Source organism: Bidens hawaiensis, unplaced genomic scaffold, assembly GCF_021521415.1.
Source record: "Bidens hawaiensis isolate Kalapana, Puna unplaced genomic scaffold, B.hawaiensis_p1.1 tig00043991_1, whole genome shotgun sequence".
Lineage (NCBI taxonomy): Eukaryota > Viridiplantae > Streptophyta > Magnoliopsida > Asterales > Asteraceae > Bidens > Bidens hawaiensis.
In genome coordinates, this window is record NW_027505866.1 from 125,050 (window position 1) to 138,337 (window position 13,288).

Here is a 13,288-nt window from a genome sequence, read left to right on the forward strand (position 1 = left end):
TACGGGTGCACACGTAATCATAACATGCAGTCCAAGAGAATCCTGGTGAAGTCTATGATGAGAGAAAACGTTCATATCTATCCAAAATCATAAGATCGATTATTGAGGCGCGCTTGGTCTCCAAGTAGAACGAACGCATACCCAATGATACATCGATCTGCCGTCTTTTACTTGAAATGTCTAGCATTTCACTCTATTATCAAATCTGCGAAAACACCCCGGTACTTTGTTAAGATATTCCCTTGGCTTTTCGGTCTTCTTACCCAAGCCGATTTCAAAAATGATTTGTAAGTCATTACTTTGAGAAGTAACAACAAAGAAACTTATTTAGTCATAACCTATGTCTCTACCACTTTTCATTGTGCTCCCTCGTATAGCATAAGTCACTTAGTGACTCCACAACCTCATCCCACTTGTTGATTATAAAGATTTCAAATAAACTTACTACAACTAGGGTAACTCGACTTACATGCGATCAACACGCCGTATGGTATGACACTATGGAAATTTTATCGTTTCTTTTATAAATGGGATCGCACCTTTAAGAAGAAAGCTTTTCATATATACTTTCTAGAAGTTCTATAACTAAATTCTTCCTACGTATGAATTACATTACTTTCAATTCTTTCTTGACGACAATCTGTCAATAATTCAGTGTAAGGAAATTAGAATATCATCATCATCATCATCGTACTCAGTATATCCCATCAATAGCAAAGCTATGGTAGGGTCTGAGGAGGGTAAGATATAGACAACCTTACCTCTACCCCATAGGGATAGAGAGGCTGCTTCCGGTGAGACCCCCGGCTCGATAGTAGTTTTGTATCAAGCCTTGGACATAAAGCACATAGCACTCAATCATCGGGATACCGGCTGATTGGTGCATGTACCCTCGTCTTTCGGCTATCAACGCCACCACATGATGCCTGATTAACCTTCCGCCACTTTTAACGTTATTTTCACGAGATTAGTAAAATAACGTCAAAATTAGTGCAATTTCACTTTTGCCCACCCGAGGGTTTACACATATATACATAATATGCGCGCACCTCAAGCAATACATAATATGCGCGCACCTCAAGCAGGGCGTGTAAGGAAATTAGAATATAATGAATGAAAATTAATTTTATGAAATTATTGTTATTAGACTTTTTATATGGTGAAACTCTTAAGTAGAGTTACTTAATGAACTTGATTAGTTTTATTATAGTTTATGACTCTAATTAATTTCTAATTAAGAGAGATTATTCATCATCCATGACTCTTGTATATGGCAGGCTATGAGCCTCATTTGATGGAATTAGAAAAATTACAAGCCAGAAAATTCAAGGAAAAATACATGCATGCATGAAGAGTTATGAGTGAAAAGCTTTGAAGACTATATGTTGGGAACCCATAGAGATGAGGTTACCTACTTGATTCCTCTACCTTTGTATTCTATTTTTCCAAAAGTTCTAACACTACAATTACCCGATGTAACCTCGGGCGCGTGGACATCTCCGGCAGTCTCAACTGCTACGGCTGTTGTACCCTAGGAGATAGATGCGTTGTCTTATGTAGAGGCGCGAAATCTGTTTTAAGGGAAACGTGTTGAACATGTGTCTCAGCCTCAACCATCAATTTAGTTTGTTTATTGTTACAGCCATGAGACTACTAGAAGTTCTTGTTACGGCAAAAGTTGGAGAATCTATCTTTTTGTAAGTTCTTGTCAAGGAGATTACAAGAAGATGTTGTTGAAGAATAAGCTGAAGACTTTATCATTTGAAGAGTTTGGTTGGAATCATTTAACATAATTGCTATATTCTTTTATTATTTATTTTAGTTTATATTGTGGTATGTGCACTACTTACTTTTTCATGTTAATAACAAGAGTATCATTATTATTTGTATTAATTTTAATATAAAAGTGTCTCATATTCCTACAATCTTAAAATAGATTTTCATGAGATTGTTAAGACAATCTTAAACATTTTTACTAAGGATATTGGGTTCACGGAAAATATTAAAATTATTTTGTGATTGTTGCTACATCATCATCATCATCATCATCATCATCATCATCATCATCATCATCATCATCGTACTCAGTATATCCCACCAATAGCAAAGCTATGGTAGGGTCTAAGGAGGGTAAGATGTAGACAGCCTTACCTCTACCCCGTAGGATTAGAGAGGCTGCTTTCGGTGAGACCCCCGGCTCGATATTAGTTTTGCATCAAGCCTTGGACATAAGGCACATAACACTCAACCATCGGCACACCGGTCGATTGGTGCATGTACCATTGTCTTTCGGCTATCAACGCCACCACATGATGCCTGATTAACCTTCCGCCACTTTTAACATTATTTTAACGAGATTAGTAAAATAACGTCAAAATTAGTGCAATTTCACTTTTGCCCACCCGAGGGTTCACATATATACATTATATTTGCGCACCGCAAGCAGGGCGTTGATTGTTGCTACAATATTGTATATTTGTTTTTTGAAAATATGTATGTAGTACAAATTGTTGTCTATGGATTTAAAGAGATGCGGTATAATGTTAAATCCTATACCATGATACAAGACGAATGGTTTATAATTCAATTTAAGATGATTTTTCAATCGTTACTTTTCTAACTTGTGTGTTAGACCGGGTTTATTGGTGTAAACCTATGTTCTTTGTGAACATTAATTAAGTCCTCGAACGTGCATGTTAGCCCGGATTTATTTGATAAGAAATACGTTTTGTAAATGCTTCATTTCCTAACACGTGTGTTAGAAATTCTTACAAGTTATAAATATTATGGTTTAAAATGTTTGTCAAAACATCTCGTTTCTTAAAACGAGTGTGAGAAGTAGTTTATTTTGTGTAAACTAATAAATCTTATAATGATTTTTGTAACCATTTATTTCTTAATGAGCGTGTTAGATTGGGTTGATTTTAAATAAACCAATAAGTTTTATAATGGTTTATGTAATCGTTTATTTCTAACGAGTGTGTTAGAAAATAATGCACGGAGACATTCATTGGGTGCAATTTAGTGAAATATAAACTCAGACTTTCATGTTTGGTTATAATGAAATAGTACATATGAGATTTTCATGTGTATCTATTAAAATTCTTCTCATTAAGTCACCAATAATCATAGCCTTAATTAAAATTTAATGAAAGCTTTAACTATGTGTTAATGAAGTGACTCTAGGGCTATTAAGGTTTTATGAACTAAAGGTTTCACGATATACTATAGAAAAACAAATAGTTAAAAATTTTTTTTGTCTCAATGTTTAATTTTTCTAATAATAAGTGTGTTATTTTATAACTTTAAACAATGTCTGTCTAAACATTTTAATATATGATTTTTTTTGTGAAACCAACAGTTTTAAACCTTTTCAAAAGAAACAAATTATTTTATAGAATAAACGATAAAATAAAAACTTGGTGTTGTTATGAACATAAGTTTTGTTATTACAACGTGCATTAGTTAACACTTTGTTGTTGTTTCGGACAAATTTTGATTGTTTAAGTATATAGTTTCAAGATGAAACAAGGATCTTATCCTTATGAGTTCATAGAGAACTATTGAGGGAGTACCACAAGTCATGGCATAAAAGGATATCATTGCGATGATTTCGATTGGACATTGAAGGTGTTGAAGATAATAACACTTTGAGATTTGTTATCTAGATGTCGTCTTTTTATCCATTTGAATTACTTTTATAAAGTGTGTTACATTTTATCGTCCCCCTTCTCGATGTTCCCTGAGGGTGGCTCTTCATTTGGTGTTCACTATTCTAGGGTCTTGGCACTAACAATGGCACAGACTTTCACTTCGACTTAATCCTCAGCTCGTGAATCTGGCTATCTAAATATATCCGGATTCCTTTCTGATGCGTCTTATGTTTCCAAAAGGTAAGACTTTCCCCTTCCTTTCTAGGTACGTGGGTGTTCGCAGGATAGGCTGACTAAAGCTCGTGTAAACAATATTTCTAGGACTTTTGGCTTGCTTTGTTTGTGGCAAGGGAAGTCACATCTTCATTAGCCTGGTAAAATGTAAGGGCAGGAGACAACCTGACAACAGAGCGGCGGATGAACTTCACACCGAAGGAAGAGTTTTGTTCCGAGTAGAAGAAGGCAAAGAGCATCTTTTTAGATATCCTAAATTAGCTGGCTTTCTCTACTTTAACACTTCGTTCACTGGGTTGTTGTAGTTTCGGATGTATTATTATATTGTGTTCAATATCTTCGGATAACACATGCAGTTTTACAACCAAATACAACAATATTTATTTTAAAGTATAAAATTATTTTATAGATTTTTTTTTCTAACGGAATTTTTTTTTAAATGGATAATTTTTAATGGATAGTGCAAAAAGAATTTTGCATAAGAAACAACTTATGAGTTGTTGCGTTGACTAAAGTCTAAGACGACACATCAAATGTATAACCACATCATGAGAGTGCCATGGAATAACGTGGTAAGTGTATTAAGATGAAATACAGAAGCATGCGATATTTACCTCCCTGTAAATCACTAAATGTGAATTAAAATATAATGACGTATTTAACTCCTTGGAGATTCACTAAGTGTGAATTGTAACATAATATACGTTAACGAGATAATTATATCGTTGGATATTCATCTTTAAAAATTCACCGAATATGAATCATAAGAGATTTATTATTTTATTAGTGTAATTGAATTTAAATAAATTTTAAGAGATTTATTATAATAATCATACAATAGCAAATAACATATAAATGTTTCTACTCTCATATATTTTTCTTGAACTATGTGAAAGTTTGTCTTTCGTTTTAGAAGAGTATCTTAAAAAAAGTTTCAACAGACAACAATGAAATGTATAAATCACTTTATGCAAATATAAATTCCTAGAGTTTGAGGGTCAATCAAGTTGACTTTATCTCAATATAATAGTGATTGTAGATGAGAAACGCTCATCTTGTTGGTGATGAATGTATTCATCAAAATGGTTCGGATTAAGACTCATGTTCAAAGTCCATATAAGTTAATGATGAAGGCTTGAAGATTAAAGGCAAAAGAGTTATGTTCCTTAGATGAATGAAAATTTATGTATGTTCTATCTACAATAACTTGTGAGACTTTCCTGAATATTATGGTTTGGGGATTGTGAATAAGTCTTATAATTTTATCTAAATTAAGGGTTGAGTGTTTCAAAGTGATATTGTGATGGCTGTGAAGAATCAGAATGATGCATCTTCTGTTCACATGCTAAGAATTGTAGTCTAAAGCATGCTAGACTAGTAGTTTCTAATTATGGTGCTTAACGAAGACTAATTAACGCGAAACATTCAAAACATACACAACACAAAAATGAATTTGTGTATAGACAAATTTAGAAAGGGTTTTTCATTCAATCTAAGGAAATGATATAACTTATAAAGATTGTAAGAAGACCTCAACTTTCTTGGTTTGTCCTAGATGGTGACTTGTAATCCTTCTAAATTTTGGGTGGTTTTATAACAACCTTATGAAAAGTTTATCTTAAAAGCTAAGCAAAATATATCAAAATGTAAGAAATGTGGGGGAAGCCATTTAAGAAACAACCCCGTTTGGGGTGAATAGTTAAGGTTATCCAATAACACTTAAATGTGGGGGTATCTTACATTTGAAATTGGAACGTTAAGCAATAAGGATTACTGTAATTCACTTTGATATTTCAAACACATGACTAAGTGGAAGACACAAAGGCCATAGTAAAGATGTGTATGCCTTGAAGTGAGTCTTCATGTCACACCAAAACCAAGACATGGAACCAGAACTAAAAGTTTGGTGAAGAGTGTTAAGGTTTGACAAAATAGGCAAGACGAACGTGTTAGTTCATAACACATCACAACAACTGATCTCAATAGCAAATTATCTTAACCGACTTGATAAAGTCAAAGATAATGGTTTGGATCCAACAACCTAAAAGTTGACAAGAGATCGAGTTGTGAAATGAGACTAAAGCCCAAGAAAAATAGTATATAAAGGAAAACCTAACTTAGTTGACTGGAGATCCCAATATCTAAGTTCAATAGGAAAACCTAATTATATATCTAAGGGTGGTCACTGTGGGGCATAACTTATGTATAATTTGACAAATAAGCTAATATCTATATCCTCCTAAATTAAAAGGGGAGTTTAATTACTTCCTAGTCCATTCATATAACAACAGTGACATGTTGTGAGGCTAAGCATAATATACGGTTAATGGTTTATGTAAATCATTATAACCTTAATGCTTTTAATGATCTATGGATAATCACCTATGTGAAAGAGAAGTGGGGTTGCTTCGAATGAAATTGTGGGGTGCGCAATTCCTAGAGCTTTCACAGAATCAGGCTAGTATTCCAGGACCATAATGGACACAACAATGAGGGGATGTGCCCGGCTAGGGAGAGTATTGTGTGAAGTTTATTGTCGTCTACACAAAATGGGGTTTGTTCAAGGACATCGCATCTACTAACCGTTAGGAGACTAAGTATACTTCACAAAGGAATGTTCAAAGCTAACACCTACCTATCTACAATACTCAACTGTCGAGGTTATATTTGATATTCTGATGTGGGGGATTGTTGAGATTAGAATATAATGAATGAAAATTAATTTTATGAAATTATTGTTATTAGACTTTTCATATGGTGAAACTCTTAAGTAGAGTTACTTAATGAACTTGATTAGTTTTAATAGAGTTTATGACTCTAATTAATTTCTAATTAAGAGAGATTCTTCATCATCCATGACTCCTGTATATATGGTAGGCTATGAGCCTCATTTGATGGAATTAGAAAAATTACAAGCCAGAAAATTCAAGGAAAAATACATGTATGCATGAAGAGTTATGGGTGAAAAGCTTTGAAGACTATATGTTGGGAACCCATAGAGATGAGTTTATCTACTCGATTCCTCTACCTTTGTATTCTATTTTTCCAAAGTACTAACACTACAATTACCCAATGTAACCTCGGGCGCGTGGACATCTTTGGCAGTCTCAACTGCTTCGGCTGTTCTACCCTAGGAGACAGACGCGTTGTCTTATGTAGTGGCGTGAAATCTGTTTTAAGGGAAACGTGTTGAACATGTGCCTCAGCCTCAACCGTCAAATTTAGTTTGTTTATTGTTGTAGCCAAGAGACTATTAGAAGACCTTATTGTGGCAAAAGTTGGAGAATCTATCTTTTTTGTAAGTTCTTGTCAAGGAGATTACAAGAAGATGCTGCTGAAGAATAAGCTAAAGACTTTATCATTTGAAGAGCTTGGTTGGAATAATTTAACATCATTGCTATATTCTTTCATTATTTATTTTAGTTTATATTGTGGTATGTGTACTACTTACTTTTCTTGTTAATAACGAGAGTATCGTTATTATTTGTATTAATTTTAATATAAAAAATGCCCCATATTCCTACATTCAGAATATATCTTCTTATTTCTTCAATCGAATGATTGCAATACGAACTTTAACCAGAAATCTGTTATGAAACGATGATTCAAAGAACAAAATGCATACTAATACATGAGATCACGTTTGAGACTATAGTAAAGCTCAACCGCTAATATCTATAACAGGTTTTGCCAATATGCTCTTTTTACACCAACCAGAAAACAAGGCCAGAACTAGGAACTTCCTTCCAAGCCACAACCTAATGGAGTATAACGAGCCCACCACCGTCTAGCCATATGCAACACAAGACAAATATAAAACATTATAAGAAACTGAGACATTAAAATAAAGGACCTCAACTATGGACATAAAGTTGTAATATTATCCAACACCTCCCCCCTTCTTCTCAATTTTAATGTCCGAACATATCAAACAAACCTAACATTTTAATCATTTTTTCATGGAAAACATCTACTAATTGATCCTTAGATTTGATTGAACAAGCCTTTATAACACCAGTTGAAATTCTTTCATGCAAGTAAAACAAATCAACTTTAAAATGTTTAGTCCTCTCAAGGAACACAGGGTTGGCAACAATTGAAAGTGCAGCAGAATTATCACAGAACAAGGATACATGGAGAGCTACAGAAACCTGTAACTCTCTAAGCAGATTACTGATCTAGATTATTTTACTAGCACAAGAACACATAGTTCTGTATTCTGCCTCAACAGATCTAGAGACAGTAACTTGTTTTTTACTTTTTCAAACAACAAGCGAGTTACCTAGAAAGACACAAAAACCAGTTACTGATCTCCTTGTATACAGACACTTGGCCCAGTCCGAGTCTGCATAAGCAGTAAAATCAAACAATTCCCCCATTTTAAACATCACTCCTAAACCAGGAGGTTTCTTTAAGTATCTTAAAAGTCAGGCCGGCCCAAATTATTGAAAAATTGTCGGGTCAAAAATTTTATTGTTTTATGGATGGGTATTCGGGATATAATCAAATTGCAATTCACCCGGATAACCAACACAAAACCACGTTCACATGCCCATATGGTACTTTTTCTTTTAGGCGAATGCCATTTGGATTGTGTAATGGCCCGGCCACGTTTCAACGATGTATGATGAGTATTTTCTAGGACATGGTTGGGGAATCACTTAAGGTATATATGGATGACTTTTCTATTTTTGGGTCAACTTTTGAATGATGTCTTGATGAATTGGAAAAAGTTTTAAAACGTTGTGTCGAGACAAATTTGGTTTTAAGTTGAGAGAAAAGTCATTTCATGGTACAAGAGGGAATAGTGTTGGGTCATGTAGTTTCGAGTCGGGGAATGGAGGTGGATAAAGAAAAAGTTATGGTTATTTCTTCATTGCCACCACCAAAAAATGTAAAAGGAGTAAGGTCATTTTTGGGGCATGCCGGATTTTACCGGCGGTTTATTAAAGGTTTTAGTGTGATTACTAAACTTCTATGTAATTTGTTGCTAAAAGATGTTGCATTTGATTTTACTAATGAGTGTTTGCAAGCGTTTGTTGTTTTGAAGGAAAAGTTAGTGCAAGCACCAATTTCGCAACCGACGGATTGGAAGAAGTCGTTTGAAATTATGTGTGATGCTAGTGACACCACGATTGGAGCAGTTTTGGGTCAAAGAATTGATAAGAAGCCGGTGGTGATTTACTATGCAAGCAAAACGTTATCCGAGGCACAATTGAACTACACCACTACCGAAAAAGAATTACTTACGGTGGTGTATGCCTTGGATAAGTTTTGGTCATACATATGGGGAAGTAAGGTTGTGGTCTATTCGGATCATAGTGCGGTTCGTTACCTCATGGAGAAGAAAGATGCAAAACCCCGGTTGATTCGTTAGGTCTTATTGTTACAAGAATTCGATTTGGAGATCCGAGATAAAAAGGGGTGTGAAAATGTGGTGGCAGACCACTTATCGAGGATTCTTTTGGAAGGTGTTGATGATTCACATGAAGATTTCCGGATGAACAGTTGTTAGCCGTTTCCACTACACCGTGGTATGCTCATTTTGTCAATTATCGGGCCACGGGTGAGATACCGAAACATTGGACCAAGAAAATGAGGCAACAATTGTTATCCTAAGTCAAGCAATATATTTGGGATGAGCCCGATTTGTTCAAAATTGGTGCCGATCAAATCATTAGGCGTTGCATTCCCGTATCGGAAGTTCAAGAGATTTTGGCACATGCTCATTCATCGGCTTGTGATGGTCATTTTAGTGGGCAAAAGACGGGTTACCGAGTTCTTACATGTGGGTTTTATTGGCCCACAATTTTTAAAGATGCAAGTGAATATGCCCGCCATTGTGTTAATTTTCAAAAGATGGGTGGAATTTCAAAACGAGATGAGATGCCTTTGCAACCCATATTGGTGGTTGACATTTTTGATGTATGGGGTATTGACTTTATGGGCGCGTTTCCAAATTCTTGTGGGTACTTATATATTTTGGTGGCTGTGGATTATGTTTCAAAGTGGGTTGAGGCCATAGCAACAAGGACCAATGATCACGCCGTGGTATGTGAGTTTGTTTAATCCAATATTTTTGCAAGATTTAGAATCCCGAGAGTGATTATAAGCGATGGTGGAACGCACTTCAAGAACTTCAATTTTGGAAAATTGTTGAAGCGGTATAATGTGAATCATCAAATTGCTACTCCGTATCACCCGTAAACGAGTGGACAAGTTGAAGTGTCCAACCGACAAATTAAAGAAATATTGATGAAGACGGTGCAGGTTGACAGGAAGGATTGGTAGGTGAAGTTGGATGATGCACTATGGGCTTATCGAACCGCTTACAAAAGCCCAAAGGAACGACTCCTTACCGGTTGGTTTATGGGAAAGGATATCATTTGCCTATGGAGTTGGCTCACCGAGCATTGTGGGCTATAAAGAGTGTAAATATGGATTATAATGAAGCCGGTGAGTTGAGAAAGTTGAAGTTGGCGGAGTTAGAGGAGATAAGGGATGAGACTTATGAATGTGCATTGGCATACAAAGATAAGTTGAAAAAAGTTCATGATGCCAAATTGAGAAATCGGGTTTTTGAAGAAGGGCAAAAAGTTTGGTTATATAATTCATGGCTTAAGTTTTTCTCTAAATGTGTGACAATCGTCAATTTCAGGTTAACTCCGTTAACTCAACTCCGTCAATTCAAACTTAAGATCACTGAATCTATAACGCACACCTCATTACATTTAAACTAGGGTTTAAATGACGCTTAACACTTACTACATGTGTAGTCTTTCGGGAATTGCACCGAAACGCAAACGAGTTGACGCAAATGATTGGTGAACAAACGAAAAACGTCAAAACAGTAATTATGTGATAATTATGTGTTAGACTTATGTGTTGTGTGATAACATCGTTATAAACGTTAACTCAATGTACTAGAACTAGTTAGTTAAGCTTGAAAAGCAACAATTGAAAGTTGAGGGACTTGAGTGTAACATATTATTATTATTAATAATAATAAACCTAAACCCTAACTCATTCTTTCTCTCCTCCCTCTACCCCGATCGGAACCCCTCTCCCTTGGCTCCCTTGGCTGCCGCCATTCACACACACACATACAACCAAGTTTTCAAGCTTTTGATTGAAGATTAAGGTGCTAGGAAGGTATAAACGACTATCCCTTGCATCCCTTATACTTAATTTCGATGTTTAATGGGTTAATTGAAAACCCTAGGGGCCGATTTATGTGTGTAATGTGTTCATATGATTGTTGTTGATTTGATGATGATTTGATAACTAGAATGGATATTGTTACATGTTAATTGCTTGTGTCTTTGATTTGAGTTCAAACAAAAACCATAATCATGTATGTAATGTGTAATTGATGTGCATGGATAGTGATTATGGAGTCTAGAGTGTTATATGAATGAATGATGGTCCATAGATAGTTAATATGTTAAGTTTGGATGCAAACAGTTTCTGGACAGATTGTGTTATTGATGTTTAATTGACTGTAACGGGGTGTAAATATGAAAATTGGTTGAGATTATTGATACTACAGTAAACTAGGTTGAGTCTAGTTTCTAAAGAATATAAATTTTCAATTTTTGGACGTGTAAAAGTTAACTTTTATGATTTTACAAAAAAGTTGTGCAAAGCTGAGTTGTTAGACCTGCTGTTAGGTTGTTTTGTAAATATTACATCTCATGAACTACGAGACCAATTGGGTTGGTTCCACTTCTGGAAGTTGACTTATTGAGTTAGGAACCTAACCCAAGTGGTCTTGCATTTATTGGATTTTTCTTTTAACGAGAATTTCAAATAACATTCTGTTGCGCATGAATTTGACTGTTATGAGTTTGCTGTAATGATTTGATTATTGTGAGAAACCTATGTGGAATAAAAATATAATAAAATATGTTCTGGAAACCTAAGACATATATGCTTTTGTGATGATTTTTGGTAAATTAATTGTGATGCTATGATCGGTGGGATAGACTAGTTTTTCAAGTAGAATTCTGTCGTTAAGAAACTAGTTGCTGAGCTTTGTGAAAGTTGCATGAAACAACGTGATTGCTAATTGATTGTCATGATTTGACCAAATTTCCCTCATGGGGAATAATTGCTAGTTAATTGTTATATGTTGACCAAATTGCCCTTACGGGGAGTAATTGCTAGTGATGTACATTATGAATACATGACACGTAAATAATTGCTTACACATGTAACGTATCACAACTACACTTGTTAAAGTCACACACGATTCACAAACGAAACACGAAACATGTTGTGTGCATAGGTATTATGTGCCGGGTCTAGAGACTCGATAATATTCCGACACTTAGAAAAATCTCTTTGTTGTTTTAGAACGCTAGAGAGAGTTTTTCTGTGACGCGCATCTTGGTGAATTATTTTGGGAATACTTCGCAAATAGTGAGTTTCACTTTCCCCTTTTAAACTTTTTAAACGCTTTTCACTTGGGGGAGATAACAAACTCCGAAAACGCATTTAAGATTTTGTTAATATAGATTATATATCACTTGTAAAGACTAAGTGGCAAACGCAATAACTAAAGTCCTTCATTCACATCGAACCGTTTAATATTGGATAATAGCGAGTCATTGTTGAGTAGTACTACTGGGTTTGACAAACCCCACCCAACGCTAAACTCGACTGGAGGTCGAGTGGGTGTAATCTTGGCTAAACACATACCATGGTCGGGATAGACCTGGTGGCAAGGCAAATGATAAACAGTCAGCTTCGGTGTCGAACACTTAGTGATACTTATTTAATAGGCTAGCTACCTATAGATATATAATTGACATAACACTATCTGGTAACGCAAAACGCTGTAACGCAAAACGCTTAGCGCAAAACGCTGTAACGCAAAAAGCTTAACGCAAAACGCTGAACGCAAACGCTAAACGCTTTATTTTATATAAACTTGTGAACTCACCAACCTTGTGTTAACACTTTTAGTATGTTATTCTCAGGTAGCCGAGGCGGGCGCGCGGTTTAGGATCATGCATTGCTTGAAACACTTTTAATTATGCAAACTTATTTTAAACTGTTATCATTGGGTTTTAAGTCGTCCTGCGTGACGCAACATTGGTTTCTATGGTTTTTTTACGCTTCCGCATTTAATTACTCGTAAACGTTTTCATGGTTTTGAAACTTTGTTTTATGGTTTGATTATAACTAATGAATCCGATCCTGTTAGTTCACACCCTCTGACGGTAAAACTCCGTTAGTGGATCTTGAGGGTGTGACAGATTGGTATCAGAGCCATTGGTTATAGCGAACTAGAAGCTGCATGCATACTAGACTATAACCGCGACGACCCATTAGTTATAATGATACGCACTGCATAGATTTGTGTAGTCTTTGTTATCTTATCTCTTTACCTCTTTCAC